Source organism: Gobio gobio (genome assembly GCF_949357685.1).
Source record: "Gobio gobio genome assembly, chromosome: 21".
Lineage (NCBI taxonomy): Eukaryota > Metazoa > Chordata > Actinopteri > Cypriniformes > Gobionidae > Gobio > Gobio gobio.
This window is the reverse complement of record NC_137117.1, coordinates 38,406,477-38,425,874: the sequence shown is the minus strand read 5'-3', so window position 1 is coordinate 38,425,874 and position 19,398 is coordinate 38,406,477. Positions and strand designations below refer to the sequence as shown.

At 42.7% G+C, this 19,398-nt stretch overlaps 1 pseudogene across 1 annotated transcript; it reads right to left on the bottom strand.

Annotated features, from left to right (window-relative positions):
- Positions 1–981: 981 nt before the first annotated feature.
- Positions 982–19,349, bottom strand: LOC307117273 (interferon-induced very large GTPase 1-like; annotated as a pseudogene). The gene is made up of 6 exons: positions 18,971–19,349; positions 15,407–16,036; positions 13,262–14,813; positions 12,757–12,770; positions 3,617–7,088; positions 982–2,152 (listed from the first exon to the last, which is right to left on the bottom strand). The product of its transcript is annotated as an interferon-induced very large GTPase 1-like (transcript).
- Positions 19,350–19,398: the final 49 nt, after the last annotated feature.

The window sequence follows — 19,398 nt, the reverse complement described above, 5'->3', positions numbered from 1 at the left end:
AGAAGATTTAATCTTCCAGACCTGTTTTCTCTATTGTGTTTTAAATAAGTCAGATCAAAGAGGCCTCACCTGTGGAAGCCATACATTGTCCCTTTTATCTTTCATGGCTCCTGGAATTGGAATTCCTGACTAGCATCTATGCGTTTGAATAGATATGCTGATTAAGAGTATGTGATACTCTGTCTGTTGTTACAGATGAAGGACCATTGTGTTTCTTGCTTTTAATTGCTCAAGGCGAAACCTTCAGTGGGTTTCGCCAGATGTATGGGAAATTACTGAGGGGGTTATTTAGACATTGGGGGTATAAGAAGCTTGTGGCTTCTTTGTGTCTCCAGTTCACACTCAAGGTAGCCTCGAGCGGCTGCGTTTGACCGTGGCTCTTCCTTGCAAGGAAAATAAATCTTTATAAAGACAATTGGATTATGGTTTGTCTCTTATTAGTGATGTCGACGAATTAATTTTTGCCATTACATCACCAAGCAAGGATTTCTCCATAGATAAGAAGCAGGGAAGGAGAGACATGGTACAGTATGTAAGTGGAATGCACAGCCAGTACTTTTCTACTTAATATGAGAATGAAAAGTAAGTATTATTCTCACAATCATGTATATTTTTTTATGTTAATATAGTGGAATGGAATTTTCTTGTAGATGTGTATCTGAAAATGTGTGGAGCAGTAAAAATACATCTTGAAATAGATCTACAGAAAACAAACTTGTGAGAAAGGAAATTAATGAAATCAAAATGTAAATGTTATATTCTTAAAAAAATCAGTGTCTTTAAAGTATATATCAGTTACTGATGTGTAGAACAGAAAACTTTGATTATATTGTTCTTTTAAATGTTGAATCTATTCTGTGAACTTCTTTGAGCAGATTCGGTTTGCTATATTTAGTTCAGCATATGCCACATTCACTGAAGTATGGACATAATCTCATTTCAGCTGTGTATTGTGTATCAGAGTCCTTGTTAATTGTTCCATTAAATGTATTTATCCAGACTCTCAATAGCTTCCTCTTTAGAGTATTTTCTCCATTCATCTGGAATCTTGCCCTTCCCCTGGTAGGTTTCTTCATAGAAATTTTCCAGATCTTCCTGGAATCTGCACACAAACCACTTCCAGTACGGCAGCTCAGAGAGATCCGGGGTGATACTCCATGCAGCAAATTCAGGACCTCCTTTTCTGTATTCCTTCATGGGGATACTAACATCTGAGCTATTTGGATAGAAAGATCCATCACTGGCTACTGCTGATGTGCAGATTTCGGTACATAGGTTTTTTGTTTCGCTGTAACTCCACCCTTTCAGTCCAAGATTACGATGGAAAGGAACACTGTGATCTTTAGCGTGGCCTTCTATTGTGTTGGTGCAGATGGCTGCACAGAAAGGACACTGAACCCAACAGCAGTCACAGAAGTGATTGATCAGAAGCTCATCTGGTCTGAACATGTAATTCAGCTTAACTGGAAACGTTTCTGTGCTGAATGTATGTTGTATGTCAGACATTATAGAAGGAAGTTTTTTCATTATCACATCATCTAGGAAGCTGACTTCAACACCATCATGATTAACTCCAGTGAGGTCATTTAGAGAGAAAACCAGCACATCAGAGAGCTGTTGTGTGAATTGACACAACCACAGATCAGCATCTCCATTGACCTCTTTAACATGTTTGGTGGATTCATGTGCTGCGTTTGTGATCTTCTGCTCCAGCAGTTTAATGCTGTTTTCCATCTTGGGTCGAACACTATCTTCAAATCGTTCAGTGATGTACTGACTGACTTCATCTCTGATGAATTTATTGAAGTGTTTTTTGGGATTGTAAATGTAGGTCATGTATGCTTTGAAATCCTCCTCTTCTGCCAGTGTCCTCAGGATGTGTTTCTCCAGGTTTGATCGGTTTCCATTTAGTGATTCACAGTTTGTCCTCATTTCATCTGCTAAATCTCTGGCAGTTTTTTTGAAGACTTTCTGCTGAATGGGCTCTTTAAGTTTATTACAAACAAATTCACCAAAAATAGCAGCTGATGTTGTTCCTTGACAATATTTCTGGAAAATCCTGTAGTACTCTTCACTCTTTCTTTCAAAATAAAGAACAGGATCATTGGCTTCCCTAAACATTTTGTGTTGATCAGTGAATGTCTTGTTTGCTCTGTGACATTAGCAAAACACCAGGGGCCTCATTTATAAAACTTTGCGTAGTATTTGCGTCAGAAGTGGCGTACGGATGAAACATAGGACGTGCGTACGCACAGAAATATTCAGATTTATAAAACCGCGCGCACGCACATCCTACGCAGTTTTCCCTTAATAAATCACAATCAATTCTAAAAGTAGCGCAGCTTTTGCGGCTTCATGTCACGCCCATAGTTGCCCATAAATAGTCTGTGAAACGCCCACAAGTTAATATTCATAATTTGTGAAATCATGGCAAACACAGAGAGGAAATCAAAAAAACGTAACTTCACTCAATGCGAAGTAGAAGTTATCGTTGGCGAGGTGGAAAAGAGGAGAACAATTTTGTTGGAGGGCACAGTGTGGGCATTACTATTGCCAAAAAGGCACTTGAGTGGCAAAAGGTTGCAGACGCCGTAAATGCTGAAGCCTCACAACATCTGACCATGGCCGAAATAAAAAAGAAATGGTCGGACATCAAAGTCGAGGCAAAAAAGCGTCTAGTGCTCCATCGCCAGAGTGTATCTGCCACGGGTAGGGAAAGGGACACCGGAGCTGAGCCTCTTGATGAGAGACTGCCGGCAATTATTGGGGAATCCCTATTAATCCCTATCCCTATTATCTACGTGGAAATGGGAAATAGTTCAGTGCAAATGAAATTTCTTGCAGTTTTCTGAATGATTGAGACATACGTCATACGTTATTTTATCAAAAATAAAACAAACTAAAGGCATACGCATATGATTCCATAGTTGATGAATACATTTTCACTATGAAAACAACTTTCCTCAGCGGACAATTAATAAATCTATCTATCTATCTATCTATCTATCTATCTATCTATCTATCTATCTATCTATCTATCTATCTATCTATCTATCTATCTATCTATCTATCTATCTATCTATCTATCTATCTATATCTAATATCTAATTGCATCTATATCTGCTCCGCCTGACGGACACATTGACGAGAATATCAGTTTTGTAGGCTACATTATTTCGTTCTGTTTACCATATTATTTATGAGGATGAATTGCATAACATGGCAATATTATTGCAGAACATATTTCACTTTTCTCTTTGCAAATATGTGTTAATTTGCATTTGAGTGTAATTTTCGTTTGATTTTGTTTGTTTTACACTGCAGATCGATTAACGGGTGTTCGTGTAGGCTGTTAATTGTAAGACTTGCTTTGTGAAGTCTTCATTATTTATGAGAGGCAGTATAGCCATTTCTTTTACACAACGCTCTACAGTTTCACACACTTTCTCGTGTTTCTTCATCTGCCGATGGTGTCGCCATTTCTCATTTCACCCGTTTTTGTGCGTACGCCTGGGTCAGAGCTTGCGTGAAGGACCGCACATTTTCCCGTCAAGTTTGCTTTTTATAAATACCAATTATTGCGTAGAGAGCGGCGTACGCCTTCTTTTGTGCGTACGCAACGTTTATAAATGAGGCCCCAGATCCACGAAGAATTCACTCTTGAACACATATTTTACATTTGTCCCTTCCTCATGCTGCATTAATCTTGCCTTTATGTAATCTACGAGTTGTTGAATGCAACTGTTGTTGTAGCCCATCTTTGCAATTTTAAACGACTGAATCATTTCTTCTGTGTGTTCAGTGATATCTGTGATTAAGGCTCTTATCTGGGCTTCATCCTCTTTAGATAAAACAAGACCCATCATCTCTTTAGCTCCTTTGTACGCATTTTTTAAAGGTGCTGTAATTCCACTTGATTTCTTCAAATGTACGTATTTTGAATAACTTGGCAAACAGATCATATCTTTTTGCTTACTGCTCTCTTTCATTCGGTCTAAAGGGAGACTTGCATACGTCTCATTGAAGAGCATTGTCACATCTCCTAGTATGTCAATATCTTTGACTAAAGGAGTGTCTCTGATGATCTCAGCTGTCTGTTGTTTCCAAAAGGAATCAAACTGTGTTTTCATGACATTTTCATCATTTGCTTGATCTTTGAATTTTAAAGCAAGTTCTTTGCTCTTTTCAAAGAGTGTGTTTTCATGATGTGTCCTCTGAGCATCCATCTTTTTCTTCAGGTGACGCTGCTGAAGAACCCCATTTAGTTTCCTCTTAGTTTCTCTCACAATGTTTTCTTGAAGCTGTTTGATTTTTATCTCAAATGAAGCTTTCCACTGATTCAGTACAGATGCATCTCTGTCTTTCTTAAAGAAATCAGACATCGTCTTTTTCACTTCTTCACTTTTTGTATTCAGTTCTCTTTCAAGAAGAAATTCTTCAATGTCATTTATTGCTTCATTTTCTATTTTATTGTGTAGTCTGTTTTCAATCTCCAGTATGGCACTCCGAAGACTCCAGGCCCACTTGCTGTATTCGGTCTCTAGTTTCTTATATGCTGCGATTTCCTGGGAATTTTTGAAGCTGAACACAAATTGTTCATTAAGCAAAGCCTCCCAGAGATCTTGAATGCGGTCTCTTAGGTGCGTCAGCATTATGCCATCTGATTGTGAAGCGTGTGTAAGAATACTTTGCTTCAGTTCTTGAATGTTCTCGCAGTAGTTTGGGTTTGGTGGTGCCATGGGTGGGCTGCCCTCCCAGAGCTGAGCAAAATACTTCACATCATTCTGTACATCAAACGCAATCACATCACCGAATCCTTCTGCCTCACAGACTTCCTCTTTAGCAGCGATTTTGGTCATTTCATCCAGTTTCTCCTGCAGTCGTCTCCTTCCCTCCATGTTTTTCTCTCCAGCTGTGATATCTGAGACATTCTGATGCACAAACATACAACTGGGACTCAGTCTGACGTTCTTCATCCTCAGGAAGGCCTGAACAACAATCTGAAGAATGTCCTGCATCTCAGATGGGTTTTCTCAAAAGATGTTGATCAGGGTCATATTACCAAGACCAACAACAAATGTGGCCATTTCATTGTCACGATGTGTTGTTGACCTTCCAGCCAGTTCTGGTGCACGTAGGCCTTCAGTATCAACAACCAGAATAAAGTCGAACTTCAGCTCTGTTTTCATCTCCTCTGACACTTTGACCAGCTGCATGAAAGCTCCTCTGGTGCATCTGCCAGCACTGACGGCAAACTGCAGTCCAAACATGGCATTCAACATGGTGGATTTCCCAGAGCTCTGAATACCTAAAACTGACAGCACAAAGATTCTGGTCTGCTCTCCCAGTTTCTTCACAAGTTCATCTAGAACAGCAGTGACACAGGTGAGAGGAACATGAGCAGCATCTCCATCCATCAGCTCCATTGGAAATCCAGAAATCATCATCTCTGCTGCAAGACTTGAGAGAGAACAGAAGTCAAACTGCAGGCCTTTCTTGTTCTTCTTCACAGATGACCAAGATTCATAGATCTGACCAAACTCTCTCATGATGTGCTCCATGCCAAACGTTGTTCTATTGATTTGCTCTGATATGTTTTCCAGGTTTGTTTGTTCAGGCTTCAGTGTATCTAGATTGTTAGGATTTTTTTTCAGTGTCGAGACTTCGTGCCATTTCTTGTCATATTCCTTATGAAAATCACAGAGCTTCTCTGAAGTGAAGTCATCCAACAGGTTCATCATCCATCTGAGGAAATATTTGTTTTCATTGTCACTCTGTGATTTCATTGTTTCAATAAATGTCCTCATAAAATCTTTTAAACCCTGTTCCATCTGCTTTTCTCTTATTTCTCTCATGTTCTTCAGTTTGGTACTTTTATCTTCCTCTAGATTTTCTCCTTCTAGATGATGCAGCTCTTTGTTGATTTTACACCAGTCATGCCACAGTTTCCCCTGACAGGGCAGGTTTGTTTCTTTCACTGTTGATGGATCCTTTCCTCTCAGTAATCCCATGATCTGGACCGCTGCCTCTTTCCCTCTCCAGCACTCTGGATCCTCCTCATCTACTCTGATTCCTGTGTGTTTGGCCACATCTTCAAGTTTGAAGGTCATTTTATGTTTGCTCAAACTCACTCTGATTGTCTCCTTTATCTGGTTAGATACATCAGACTGGTTTTTGTTCAAAAGACCAACTATGAATTTTCCATTTCCCAGTTCAGTTTCGTCACAGTGATTGTCAGTGAGCAGACAAATGAGAGGTTGAGGAGATTTGAAGAGTGATCTCACCAAACCCTTGTAGTGGTTCTTCTGTCCAAAATCAGGTAAGAAGAGGACATTCTCATTGGCTGCTGCATCACCATGAAGATTACAGAAAGCAACACAGTCATCATACGCGTCAGTCTTTTACCCAGAAGGGCAGTACCAGGCGATCTCCACCACTCCATCCATCAGGATTCTGGTTCTGCTGCTCCCTGAGCAGTTCCTGTGGAAGAATGTGTCATGTTTCTCATTGATGAGGCTGTTCATCAGCTGAGACTTGGATGAAGACACTGATCCAAACCTGAACAAAGCCACCATTGGAGTCTCAGCCTTGTAGACCGCCTGAGTTTGACTGATGATCTCATTGTTGGAGTCGGTCTTCTTCCAGCTCTTGTTGATTTGTCTAAATGTCCAGAGAGGAAACTCAATCTCTTGAGTGAATGGATCAGGAACAAGCAGAGGCAGTGAATGCTGACACTGTGAGAGTTTAGTCACTATCAGCTGCTTCAGGAAACCATCAGCACAATGAAACACAGCCATCTGAACATCCATTAGGTGAATATCAGTGTCATTATCTTCTTTCTTCCTGTGTTGTATGACTGTTTCTCTTGCTCTGTAGTCCATGTTCATCAGCTTTTGAAGGAATGAGTTTACCAGTTCATTCTCTTCCTGTGGTTTCTGAGACTGAAATGATGACTTGGTGATTTCTAGAATGTCTGCTCTTTTCATTTTATCTTGACGTCTTTTTGTCAGATCTAATCTATCATAGAGTTCTTCAAGCTGTTGATTGGTTTTTGGTCCAACCTTTGGCTTTTGACCAGTTTCATCTTTCTGTAATGAACACATTCACATAAAACAGTGGAAGCCCCAGCCCTCCATGGACTCAGGTATGGAGAAGGAGGGATCATGTTCCGGTGGTCCCAGTTCCGGTGGATCGTGTTCCGGTGGTCCCAGTTCTGGTGGATCGTGTTCCGGTGGTCTCTGCTCCGGTGGCCTCCACTCCAGTGGTCTCAGCTCCGGTGGACCCCATTCCGGTGGATCCTGTCCCTGGGGTCCGTAAGCGGAGGAGGAGAGGGAAAGCACGCTCCGTGACTGTTCCGGTGGTCCCTGTGCCGGTGGATCGTGTTCCGGTGGTCCCTGTTCCGGTGGATCGTGTGCCGGTGGTCCCTGTGCCGGTGGATCGTGTTCCGGTGGTCCCTGTTCCGGTGGTCCCTGTGCCGGTGGTCCCTGTGGTCCCTGTGCCGGTGGTCCCTGTGCCGGTGGTCCCTGTGCCGGTGGTCCCTGTGCCGGTGGTCCCTGTGCCGGTGGATCGTGTTCTGGTGGATCGTGTTCCGGTGGATCATATTCCGGTGGTCTCTGTGCCGGTGATCCCTGTGCCGATGGTCCTCTTCCCGCGCCGCCCCGGCTCCCTGCTCTTCCCGCGCCGCCCCGGCTCCCTGCTCTTCCCGCGCCGCCCCGGCGCCCTGCTCTTCCCGCGCCGCCTCGGCGCCCTGCTCTTCCCGCGCCGCCCCGGCGCCCGGCTCTTCCCGCGCCGCCCCGGCGCCCTGCTCTCCCCGCGCCGCCCCGGCGCCCTGCTCTCCACGCGCCGCCCCGGCGCCCTGCTCTTCCTGCGCCGCCTGAACTCTGCTGGCCGCCTGAACTCTGCTGGCCACCCTGGCCGTCCCGCCCGCCTGAACTCTGCTGGCCACCTTGGCCGTCCCGGCCGCCTGAACTCTGCTGGCCACCCTGGCCGTCCCGGCCGCCTGAACTCTGCTGGCCACCCTGGCCGTCCCGGCCGCCTGAACTCTGCTGGCCGCCTGAACTCTGCTGGCCGCCTGAACTCTGCTGGCCGCCTGAACTCTGCTGGCAGCCTGAACTCTGCTGGCAGCCTGAACTCTGCTGGCCGCCAGAACTCTGCTGGCCGCCTGAACTCTGCTGGCCACCCCGGCCGTCCCGGCCGCCTGAACTCTGCTGGCCACCCTGGCCGTCCCGGCCGCCTGAACTCTGCTGGCCACCCTGGCCGTCCCGGCCGCCTGAACTCTGCTGGCCGTCCCGGCCGCCTGAACTCTGCTGGCCGCCTGAACTCTGCTGGCCGCCTGAACTCTGCTGGCCGCCTGAACTCTGCTGGCCGCCTGAACTCTGCTGGCCACCCTGGCTGTCCCGGCCGCCTGAACTCTGCTGGCCACCTTGGCCGTCCCGGCCGCCTGAACTCTGCTGGCCGCCTGAACTCTGCTGGCCGCCTGAACTCTGCTGGCCACCTTGGCCGTCCCGGCCGCCTGAACTCTGCTGGCCGCCTGAACTCTGCTGGCCGCCTGAACTCTGCTGGCCACCTTGGCCGTCCCGGCCGCCTGAACTCTGCAGGCCGCCTGAACTCTGCTGGCCACCCCGGCCGTCCCGGCCGCCTGAACTCTGCTGGCCACCTTGGCCGTCCCGGCCGCCTGAACTCTGCTGGCCGCCTGAACTCTGCTGGCCACCTTGGCCGTCCCGGCCGCCTGAACTCTGCTGGCCGCCTGAACTCTGCTGGCCGCCTGAACTCTGCTGGCCACCTTGGCCGTCCCGGCCGCCTGAACTCTGCAGGCCGCCTGAACTCTGCTGGTGTCCCCGGCCCCCCCGGCCGCCTGAACTTTTTGTGATCCCCGTCTCTCCCTTGTTTTCCCCTTCCTTTTCTGTTTCTCCCTTGTCTGTCCCTCCCGTCCCGTCCTGGTCCGTCCCTCCCGTCCCGCCCTGGTCCGTCCCTCCCGTCCCGCCCTGGTCCGTCCCTCCCGTCCCGCCCTGGTCCGTCCCGCCCTGGTCCGTCCCTCCCGTGCCGCTCTGGTCCGTCCCTCCCGTGCCGCTCTGGTCAGTCCCGCCCTGGTCCGTCCCTCCCGTCCCGCCCTGGTCCGTTCCTCCCGTGCCGCTCTGGTCCGTCCCTCCCGTGCCGCTCTGGTCCGTGCCGCCCTGGTCAGTCCCGCCCTGGTCCGTCCCTCCCGTCCCGCCCTGGTCCGTTCCTCCCGTGCCGCCCTGGTCTGTCCCTCTTCGTCTGTCCCTCCCTGGTCTGTCTTTCTTGCCCCGCCCTCTGCTGATGGAGCGTCTGGTAGCCGCTCCGTAGAGAGGGGGTTATGTCACATGCCTGTCCTGTCTTGTGTGCACATGTGGGTTTTGTTAGTGTGGCCATGTGCCTCTGTCATTGTTTGATCCCTCCCTCTTGTTATCTGATTAGTGTTTGATTTCCTCCACCTGTTCCCTCCTGATTTCTTCCCCTTTATATAGTTCCCATGTGCTCACAGTCTTTGTGGTTACGTTGTAATGTCTACGTCCTCCGTTCCCTGTGATTCCCTGGTATGTTCAGTTTTCTGTTATGTTATGTTTTTTTTTTCCCCCTCGTGGGTTTTGTTTTGAGTTTATGTTTTATTTTATAATAAATTTCTATTCTCCTGCACTTGAGACCTCGCACCAGTTTTCCTTTGTGTTAAACGTGACACTTAACACTTAAGGTAACCTATGGCAAAGAACACAGTCTGATGAAAGCAGACTGTGGCATCCCCTTACGTCGCAAAAAAAGTTGCGCTTGAACACACCGCACAGACTACAGCCAATGGCCAACTAGCCCGTGCATTTTGTGAGAGGACAAAACTCTCCCATACCAGCAGGTGGCAGTAGTCTGTATATAAAATGGTAACTTGAAGAGCTGGAACTGTGGATTAGAGATCTACATCTTCTGAATGCGCTGTTAAAAATAAATCATCCACCTGTCACCCACCCGAACCTATGATTTTCTCTGATTTAGATATCCGCACCTCATTGTCACATTACATTTATTCAAATTCTCAGTGTAAAATTAAGCTTTAAACACTTTTATCAGAATAAGTTCTGTTAACCCTTTGAGTGGTACGTTCTCACATATGGGATTTTTATTTCTGTGCCCCTGAGAGTATGGTCCCACAGATTCAAGATTCAAACTGTGCTTTCATGCTTTGGCTGGCGCTGAGTCAGCGAGAGAGAGAGAGACGCACTCAGCGCTTGACGTATATCACAACTATTCAGTGTTTTCATCCACATAATGTTTATTTTAGGTTTAAAACATTTAAATACACATAAGTACTATTAAAACAATACATTTAGAGTTTGTAAAATACAGACTGGTGTTTATGAAAGCAGCAATAACAATCCATTCAAATATAATTTTCTGACGTGTTTTATTCATAACAGATACACATTGTGTAAGTAACTATAAAGTTTTCTCTATTCTTCTCCCAGTTCACCGGCCACTTACTAATATGTATTTCGGGAGAAACTGATGAATTCACGTGATGTAAATCTGACTGACAGGACTCTCTGAACCGCGATGCGAGCAAACATGGCGGCGCCCATCTCACGTTACAGATCATTAATAAAGGTTTTTAAGCGACAAAACACACTTACTAACACGTATTTGAGAATCGGAATATCAGATAGTTGATGACATGGTAAGCAAGTTTGTGAATATTTTGAAAAGAAAAAGCAAAAACAGGGCTCGGGCGCTGCGTTGCATTCTGGGACGTGGCGGCCATGTTGATGGCCTCGCGAATGTAAACATACAGCAAATCGAACGAGGAGAAGCAGAGTTGGGAGAAAGAAAAACTATGTTAAAATCCCGAAAAGGATGTGGAATTTACCGGGATATGTTAAATAGGGAAGCCAGGGACCGGTATATGGACAAAATTGGAACTATTAACGGTTTGGATTCATATGAAATTTGCAGTTCACAAATGGATGGGTTCAGGAGCTGCAGATCATGAAGCCTATGTAACGTTAACCTTTTACCTTGAAGCATTCTGCATCGTTCTGTGTTCTCAGGTTGCACTACTTGCAAATAAACACTGAAAAATATATGATTGTGTGACACTTCTTGCTTTTACACATTATACGGTTATTGCGATTGTGTGACACTTCTTGCTTTTGCACATTATACGGTTATTGCGATTGTGTGACACTTCTTGCTTTTGCACATTATACTGATTTAAGTATATTTATTGTGAAGATTGTGGATATGGATGCAACAGACACTTAAGGCTGTATTTAATGCACATTTATTTCAGCACAACGCTAGGGCTCATGTTTGTCAGAGCACAACATACAGACACAATCTTATAGAGGAATGTCATGTCTTCGTCCTTGCTTGGCAACACCATGTGAATCGGTACTTTATCTGACAAAATAGTGTACTTGTTGCGGACGGTTACAAATCACCCTTTCCACGTGAATTCGGAGGTGGGCATTTTTTCTTGTGCTCCCCACATCTCTTGCATCCAGCTGACAGCGTTCTTTTGTGAAAGTAGGGATCTTTACCTCGGTACACATAAGTCCCACACTGTCCTTTATGTCAAAGCCGCGATCAGCCAACACCATATCCCCAGGTAACAGTTTGTCTTACAGCCGCGATCCAAGCGAGCCGACGACTCTTTGTTACCTCGGATACTTGGTCTCCGTAGTTGCGTCTCCAAGCAGGAAAGCGGTGGAAAGTTAATCCATTTTCGAACTTTTTCCCATGGCGATTATGTGATCTAGTGTTACACCCCACAATGCAGCAACGGTTTACCATGGTTTCCAATAATAACGCCAAATTAAGACACACGACTGAGAGGGAGCACGTCTATAAACAGTGCGCAGTAGTCCGAGTAGCAGCAAATGAGGCCATCAACATGGCCGCCACGCAAAGTAATGACGTCATACGCCCGAGCCCTACTAAATAAAAGTGAGTCACATGACAGACATTATACATCACCATGGAAATAATAAGGTGAAACAAATAATGGTCGTCTTGATTGTCGTCGATTGCAAAAAAAATGAAGTTTTGAAGCAATATCACATGTCGTTTTTTTTCCCTTTGTTTTATATAATGACCACTAGGTGGCGCTCTAGACATATGTTTTTCTTGATTGGTTTTCCCTGAAGAGATATAAGTTGAAAACAAAGTAAAAGAGTGACGGATGTTCGTTGCGTTTTTACTATGGAATGAGTTCCATGTCTTTATTTTAAAATCAACACAATGATTTATCTCTCCCGTGATTAATTGGAAAGTTGTTTTTATTACTTGACCCACGGATCTACCGCATTACTATTGGATATATAAAGCAAGCAGCGCTCATAACAGACTGATTTGTGTAGCTTTATCAGTTATGTCTGCTATGGTGTCACTGGCATTGTCAGCCCTTGGTTATAATTAAAATAATCCACTGTTCAAATGACAAGCATCTGTAGTGTGTTCCCTCTTAACTGCGTCGTTTGTTTGCTTTTGTCAGTTCCTTTTTTTCTTTTGTGCGCTGATTTGCTAAGCTGAACAGCCAATCAGATTGATCTCTCTCACTGACGAGCTTAGCAGCCGTGTCGGAATCAGCGTACGAATAGAGCCAACGGTGCAGAACACACCAAAAAAACCTAAGCTGACCAACCCTAAAAAACCCAATGGTCAACCGACGGCTTGGTGTGTCCCGGCTCTAATGGTTCTAAAACTCTTAGTCCTCTAAATGCCCCTGACCCGTGATTTTCATTGATCACTTACCTGTAGAGAAGAGGCTGTTTGAGTGCAGGACATTTTCATGTTCTCCATTTCTTTTCTTCTGTCTTCTTCATAGTCCACTGGTTTTAGTCTCATTAGTTCATCTTGCTTCTGTTGTTCCATTTCCTTCATTTTGTCTTCATTAATCTTACATTGTTGTTCTCTTAGATATTTCTCATTCTGGATTTCTTTTGTGAGTATCTCATGTTGTTTTATCAAATTTTGTTGTTCTTCTTCCCTCTTCCTCCTCTCATCTTGCATCTGTTTTAGCATTTCCTTCTGACGTTTCTGCATTTGTTCCTCTTTTTCTTTTATCGTTTTTTGTATCGTTCTTCATTTTCACTAAATTGTTCCTCTCTTCTCCTCCTCTCACTGTTGTGATTCCATCTTTGTTCCTCCATCTTTTCTAATGCTGCTTTATATTTGGCATTGAGATCTTCTTTCTCTCTTTCTATCCTTTCCTTTTCTCTTTTAATTTCCTCTCTCTCTCTCTTAATGTTCTCATCACATTGATCCCTCATGTTTTGTTCTTTCTTCGTCCTCTTCTCATCCTCCTCTTCTCTCCTCTGTCTTTCCTCTTGTAACTTTGTCTCCAGTTTCTCTTGTTCTCTTTTGTATTGTTCTTCACTCTTTCTGAATTCTTCTTCTCTTCTCCTCTTCTCTGTGTTGTGAAGTTGGATTTCTTCCTCCATCTTAATCTTTCCTATTTCTACTTCATGTTTGGCCTGAAGATCTTCTTTCTCTCTTTCTATTTTCTCATTCTCTCTTTTGATTTCCTCTCGCTCTTCTTTAAGTATCTGATAACATTCATCCCACATGTTTTGTTCTTTCTCCCTCTTTTTCTCAAATTCTTCTTCTCTTCTCTTCTTCTCTGTGGCATGATTCTGCCTTTCTTCCTCCATCATCCTCTTCATCTTTTCTGTTTCCGATTCATGTTTGGCCAGCAGTTCTTCTTTCTCTCTTTCTATTTTCTTTTTCTCTCTTTTGATTTTATCTCTGTCTTCTTTAAGTATCTGATAAAATTCATCCCACATGGTTTGTTCTTTCTCCCTCTTTTTCTCAAATTCTTCTCTTCTCTTCCTCTCTGCATCATGATTCTGTGTTTCTTTCTTCTTCATCTTTTCTGTTTCTGATTCATATTTGACCTGAAGACATTCTTTCTCTCTTTCTATTCTCTCATTCTCTCTTTTGGTTTCATCTCTCTCTTCTTTAAGTCTCTGATAACATTCATCCCACATGTTTTGTTCTTTTTCCCTATTTTTCTCAAATTCTTCTTCTCTTCTTTTCTTCTCTGCATCATGATTCTGTCTTTCTTCCTCCATCTTCCTCTTCATTTTCTCTTTCTCTTCTTTATGTTTGGCCAGCAGTTCTTCTCTCTCTCTCTTCAGTTCATCCACTTCAACCATTAACATCTTCATCTGTGCTTCTTGTTTTTCTCTTTCCATCTGCTTAAACTTCTTACATGAGTAGTAACTCCCTCCATTTGCTGTCACCATGTCATTGATTTTCTGCAGTAATGTAGACACCTGCACACGGTCTCTAGTCTCATTGTTATTGAACACATGGTATCTGTTTCCACACTGTCCAACGAGGTTCCTCAAAGCAGATCCTGGTTTTCCCAGATACTCGTCAATGGTCTTCTTCTTCAGATCATCTCCTCTGGTGAAGAGCACCATAGTGTACATTAGGGAGTTTTTACCAAAAGTCTCTTGAATGATCTTGACAGTGTTTTCCTCCTCCTGAGTGAAACGTCCCAGTGGTATCAGTAACAGAAACACATGTGGTCCTGGCAGGATCATGGAGATGCAGTTGGTGATTTCTGTCTGGATTTCTTCATGACTAAGTTTAAGTATCATATAGTCCTGGAGTATCAATCACAGTAATGTGTCTGCCACCGATCTCAACTGTCTCTCTCTGACACTCTCTAGTAACTGAATTATGAGACATCTCTTCTTTAAATGCATCTCTCCCTATGATTTTGTTTCCTGTTGCACTCTTCCCAACTCCAGTTTTTCCCAGCAGGGCAATCCTCACCTCATCATCTGAATCCTCTCTTAAATCTGAAAAAAAAGAAGAAAACTGCTACAGTAATGCTACTAGATACAGTGTCTTTTAATGACAAAAACATTTAGCATCTATCAGAATTATTATTAATACAAAATAACAAATTGAAATCAAAATCAAATTAATTTAATATTAATTTGACAATAACGGAAATGTTTAATTGTGTGATATAAATTTGTAACACATCATCCCAGAAAATTTCCTGAAATTACTTCTCCAAACTATCATTTCTTTATGACCGACTGAAACTGATCTTAAACTCTGTTTGGTGGGTGTTGAGATCTGATTCCAAAACAATTTTTCAGCTACTGTGTAGGGTTGTAAATCTTTGAGCACCATAATTTAGGTGGACCATAACCAAATTCTGCTTAAAGATTCTGCATAAAAGCCATAAAGTTGCTGCAAATAAGGTGAAAAAAGCAGGTTATGTTTAGGTCTTGCTCTTGGTCTTTTGGAGATTGTGTGTGCAATGGTCTGACTGAGATTATGTGCACTTTCCAGTAGTGAATGAGTAAATGAGTAACTACTCCTCTGTCCACATGTTTTATCATTTAAAGTGGGTGTGAGACACACATTTTCTGATCATTACCTTGTTGCTGAACCTGCGTCTCAAATGAGATTACTTTCTTCCTCATTTCTTCAAATTTCCCTGTTTGTGCATCCAAAAATGTTTCTGTGGAGAAACAGATTCTACTATTTTCTGTCATCATCTTCTCCAGTTTATTCACCAACATGGACACTTGTGGGTTCGGCTCAAGGAAATGATGTCTTCCCCCAAAACACTCAATGACAGACTTCACTGCTTCATTCAGTTCTGCTGTCTTGTGCTCTGATTTCTGGATTATGAGGACCATGATGTGTTTATTGATCTTAGAGCTGAATATTTTCTGGATCTCCTTTGGCTCTGTTTTGTCTTCATCAGTAAGTGGACCATCAGGAATAATGAGGAGGAAAACATGAACTCCAGGATCACAGAGGGACACACAGCGGCGACCCTGACGCATCACTTCCTCCTGTGAGAGTCGAGTCAGAGCTGGAAGCTCCACCACAGTGATCAGACGTCCAAGAACTTCCCCTTCCAGCTTCACACACTCTGAGCGGAGCTCCGATCTTCTGTCTCTCTGGTCCAGGATGAGCTTTGATATGGAGGCTTTTAATGTTCTGTCACTCCCACACACAACCACATTCAGCTTTGGCAAAGCACAGACATCCTCTCCCACTGAGAAACAAACATGACATTAGTTTAGTTACATAAAAATTGTCAATGATCACCCCAACAATAACTATTAATAAACCTTCAACAGTCATTATATAATGTGCAACAGAAATAATCTAATGTACATTGAAATAGGAATTACAATTCCACTCTAATATGTTAAACAGTAAGTAATAATGTTTATTATTAAAGTTATTCATTTTTTTCTGTTTATTTTTTCCCAAATGGATATGCAGATAAATAAATAAAAATATATTAAAAAATTATATCTGTAAGGGGTAGTGGGCTCAATGTAACATGAGCAAATGACAGCTTAAAATGTTACCGGATATAATCAAAAAATATCCAAGACAAACTAAAATATTTTTTCAATAAAATCCAATTATTAACTTTTTAAAATAAAATAATGGCATTTTTTTATCATTAAAAATATACACATTTTTGAGTTTGACAACAAACACATTGCTAAACACAGCTATACAGCATAGTTAAAAACATAATAATAATAATGAATAATTTCTGAACATTGACTTGACCTGAACATATACATTGATATGAACACTGTTTTCAGATCACAATACTGTAAAGATTATTATCATGTATCAGGCAATAGCAAAGCTGGTATTGGTTCTCTAGGAGTAGCCTATTGATACTCACCAATAACAGAAACTAATGTTACTTCATGTTATCCTTTATTCATTAATTCTGTGTTATGAGTTTATTTCGTGCCGATTCACCGATAGTGTGAGGATGTATATGACGTTATGAGCATGTAGTTGAGTGAGCTTGAATACATACACGGCATGAATAAAATATTTACCAGCACATAATTCCAAACTTTTTTGAAAAGTGTGAGACTGTATGCATTTGTGTTAATGTACATACTTTGTATTCATCAATGTTGAAATTGATTCACGTAAAAACAACGTTAAAGAAGCATCGCGTGTGGATGTTTATTCATTTAATATCATCATTTACACGAGTATTACAATGTTTGACTCCATCATATCGCCGGGATGATAATCTGAGTGAACACTATACACATGTTTCGGAGCAGATGCAGAAGTGAAGTCCCGTCTCTTCACCTGCACAAAACGCCACCCGGTAGGTTTCCTAACCTTTTTTTTTGTTAGGAAGCCTGTGGACTCGATGACCTGACAGGCTGAACACAATAATTAATCATGACGATGATAAATCGAAATAGGAAAACTACCGAAAATACACAGACTCGTACTGAATACCAACCTATTCTGCAATGAGCCAACACAGAGCTCGGCAAACGTCTCCCTCTCGTGACGTAATATGACGCGATGTTGGAATTTTTTTTTTTTTTTTACAAACAGCCAACGAAACGGTCACTTTATTTACAAAATTTGTGCCCTAATGTCTTTTTAAAACATTTTAAATCCTGCATTACCTTTTCAGATGGGGGGGTTACAGAGGATGGTTACCTCTATTTTAAACGATGACTCCCACCCTTTGCACAGTGAGTTTAAGCTTCTTCCCTCTGGACGGAGGTTTTTAGTCCCAAGGTGCAGAACAAAGCGGTATAAAAGCAGCTTTATTCCTGCTGTTTTAACAGTGTTGAATAACAAATAGGGTTTTTTTCTTGTTTTTGTTGTTTTTTCTGTGTATGTATGTTTATATAGGCATAAGTATATGTAGATATGTAGGGAGGTGTAGTTGTATATGAAGGTACAGGTTTATATACTAAGTCTTGAGTGGTGGAGTGGTGGCCTTGAGCACATGTATCATGTAATAATAATTATTATTTATTGTTTATTATGTTTTGTTTTGTTTTGTGATACGTGTCATGATCCTGGCTCTTTCCTTTTTCTCCTTTCTCTTTTCTCCCTCTTCTGGTCACACTCATTATTACATTCTGTTACGCACACACATTTGCATTCATTTACTCATTCGTTTTCAGCTGTCTCTCATCACCTCATTCCTTACGTACTCACATTCTTGTTCATTATCTCTTTCATTCTCATCTGTTCCCCACTTTCTCTGATTGGTTTCTCTATTTCTTGTCCTTCCTTTCTCTGGTCCTTCGTCAGATTATTGCCTAGATGTTACGTACCTGTTTGTTTGACCACTGTCCTGACTTAGTCCTGTCTGATGCGTGTAGATTCCTGACTGATTTATTATCACCTCGGATCTGCTCTATTTAAAGTCTCCAGCTACGTGAGTGGTCTACGGTTTGGCGTTCCTTGCTCTCTTCGGACCCAGCCTATCTCTCTACCTCCGGGGATTTCCCATTGCTGTTCCTGACCGGACAGTTCTGTTCCCTTACGTTTTGCTGTAGCTAAACGCCAGAGACTTTCTGTTGAATTTATATGCCTTGTGGCCACCTGAGTTATTTTGCCCTGAACTGAATTAAAACTTTGTTTAAATCACCTTCTGCTTTTGGGTCCTCATCTCCTGTACGTGACAATACGGATGCCTTTTACTCACTATGTCATCATACTGCAAGACAAATTTACCTGCGGGTATCAATAAAGTAACCTAACCTAACCCACATTTTTTTTTGTGCTTCCGACGCCCATGATTATAAACCATTTTCATTTTCTCTAATCTCTTGAGAGGTGATGTGTATGTGTGGGCTAAACTAACTTTCTTGCCAACAAAACTTACACAAGGTATTCCTTTGTACAGCAACTCCCTTTTTCTCTTTGAGATTTTGATCTTTCCATCATCTTCGTGATCACAATCCTCCTCTTCTTCTGCTGTGACTGAACCTCCAGATCTGCTCTGCTCTTTATCCACTGATGAGGATTCTTCTGCTTCCTCACACAACTCACAGACAAGAAATTGGTCCTGGTTTTCTTTGAGAATCTATCTTCTCCACTCTCTCAAGTATCCCAGAGAGCAATCCTGAATTTCTTTCATCAAACTGAAGATGTCCACCTCTGCACTCTTTTATGAATTGATGAATACGGTTATTGTGTATCTCTTCCTCATTAGTCAACACTAGAGTGTGTTTAAGAGCTTCATCACTGAATTCATTCAGCACATATTTCACACTATTTCTGTCCTTCTCACTGAAGTCGTTTTGCTGCATTACAAGTATGATCACATGAGGTCCAGGAGCAGACAGATTCACACACTCTTTCACTCCCTGTGTGATCTGAGAGCTTGACAGATTTGGGAGCAGCAGGTGAGCAGCGTTGATGACTCTGACGTCTCTGTCCTTCAATTTTCCTCTGTGTTTCTCAATGTGCAGCTCTACATCAGCAGGTGGTGCTTCATTCTCAAACGCTGCTCTTCCTAAGATGAAGTTTCCCACGCTGCAGTTTTCTGTTACATTCTTCCCCATCAGAACAATCCTCAAATCACTCACTGAAACACAGAACACAAATAACAGT